General features: G+C 39.4%; 1 protein-coding gene across 3 annotated transcripts in view; it reads right to left on the reverse strand.

The window, feature by feature from the left end:
• ATP2B1 (ATPase plasma membrane Ca2+ transporting 1) overlaps positions 1–2,285 on the reverse strand; it is a 137,647-nt gene that overhangs the window by 134,760 nt on the left and 602 nt on the right. The window lies entirely within an intron of this gene.

Genomic DNA, 2,285 nt, shown 5'->3' on the forward strand with positions numbered 1-2,285 from the left:
CACACATATATAACACACACACACACACACACACACACACACACACACACACACACACACACACACCTCTATCAGTATTTTTTTTCTTTCATTGCAAAAAAAGTTGGACCCCTCTAAGTAGGATGTAACGGCAGTTACATCCTTACATCCCATGTTTTCTATGAAACATCTTAGACCATGTATTTAAGATTTATAATGAATTTTATTATAACAAAAATAACACACAGTCTATAGCAAATAACCAACACCAATTATACATGAATATAGGTTTAGCCTTATGGACTACTATTCGCTTTAACAATGGATGGGGATCTGACCCCCCTCCCTGCAGCACCTAATTGCACAATTGTCTAAAGATTGTTTCACTGCAATAAACAAAAAAAACAAAAAAAAGTAGTAAATGAGGTGTATAATATATTTACGAAACAAAATATTCCAACAGCAGCTATAGATTTCATAAGGACTGGCAAGATTTTTAAAGGCAATCCTAAAAGAGCATGCACAGACAATGCCCTCATCTTCAGAAAGGGCAGTTAGAGTGACAAAGGAAGCACTGTCATACAAAGATATACAGTATTTTATAAATGTGAGACACACGCCTGATAAGGTTAATGAGGTGCTTGAGTTGTAAACTTGACATCACAGACTACAAACGTTTGTCTTTTCATTCCCAAAAACAATATTTCAAAGCAAACAATAGGTAAACCATTAGAGTAGAAAATAAGGTAAATAAAACAAAAACAGCACTAAGCTCCTTCATGGTACAATTCATAGTGACGGACATCTTTCAGCCCCACAGGCAAGCAACATACATACTAAGTAATAGCAGCATAAAAATAAGTGCAGTGATGACAGTTCCTCAGACTAACTGTAGCATTACACTCAATGCCACCATCTTAATCTTAGCCACCGTACAGTCAAGGATTGCTCCAACTACAGGATCAAAGACAATAGATCAAAGCTCAGCACAACTGAGCACCTGAGGAATTACTAGCTGTGAAGAGCATGTGAATGGAAAACGTATTCCAGAGCATTATGTCGATATTCATTCTAACTGATCGTGTTATGACACTTGACCTAATGCATGCACACAGCTATTAATTAATGGCAATACATGTATGTTTCACACTGCAAGATCTTTTTACTCATCTAGCTTTTAATCATTCAAGCAAATAAAAAAAATGTTTTTAAAAAGAAACAAATCTCCTGCCATGGACCCCAAATCAGTAAGTGGGAAATCAGCCCACAGTGCAGCATTATGGCCTAATATGACGGCGGTTTGGTACATGCCACCTGCAGCACAATTCTGACCTTATAAACACTTTTACATATGCTTTTATTAGTGTGTTCACAACCAACATATACTCAGCAGATTTCAGTTTTGTCAACTTCCATTATACAACTAAGCCATCTGGCCGATAAATATTTTATACGAGGAACTATTTGATTAGGGACAAAGCGAAAAGCACTTGCTAAAAATATATTTTGAAATACTGTACAAAACAATGACATCTCCAAGTTTAACCACCTAACAGCTACCCCTGAGCCAACTATAGTTTAGAATTCCACACAAAACATGGAAGTGTGACAGAAGCGGTAGCTGGTAAACTGCAGATTATAGCGGTGTCCCTGGCATAAAGCATAGGGAGGCTCACCATCTGAAATAGTAAGTAGCCAGGAGACTAATCCAGGCTACTTAATCCGACCAGCACACGCAAAAAGGTTCCCAAGCACACTTAATTTACCATGGCTGCTTTCAACATGATGGTGATCATGACTAGATGCATGACTAACAGGAATGTGTTTGCTCAACATGTAAGACACTAGCGAAGAGGAGAGAAAACGGAATCAGCACATAGATGTAAGGAAGGCAAAAGACATCTCTCTCTGTATTGACCAGACACCGCTCAGCTGCCTTGTGCATGAATAAGCTGCAGGCTTCCCTTGTCCAATAACAGACCTGTCTATGTATTAAAAAAAAAAAAAAAAGCAAGTGAATTGGGATATTCTAGCTAGAGCCAAGCCCAGCCTGTCATTATGTTTTTGGGGAGCATTTTCCATTGATAAGCTCTGCTATTACATGGATGCAGATCTCACTCAAGGTCAAAGCTAGCAGAAAGCTTCCAATAATGCTGGTCACATCAGATCAACTGGTGTACCCCCCTCCCCTTTCAAAGCAAAGGGGCAAGGGGCTGAGTGCCCACTTGGAGCCCAGTGTCAGGATGCCCGTACTGGCTGCTGCCATAACAACCATTTCAATGTAAGCACACCATCCTCCTCCCTGG

Source organism: Nanorana parkeri, unplaced genomic scaffold (assembly GCF_000935625.1).
Source record: "Nanorana parkeri isolate BGI_ZX_2015 unplaced genomic scaffold, ASM93562v1 scaffold250, whole genome shotgun sequence".
NCBI classification, from domain to species: Eukaryota; Metazoa; Chordata; class Amphibia; order Anura; family Dicroglossidae; genus Nanorana; species Nanorana parkeri.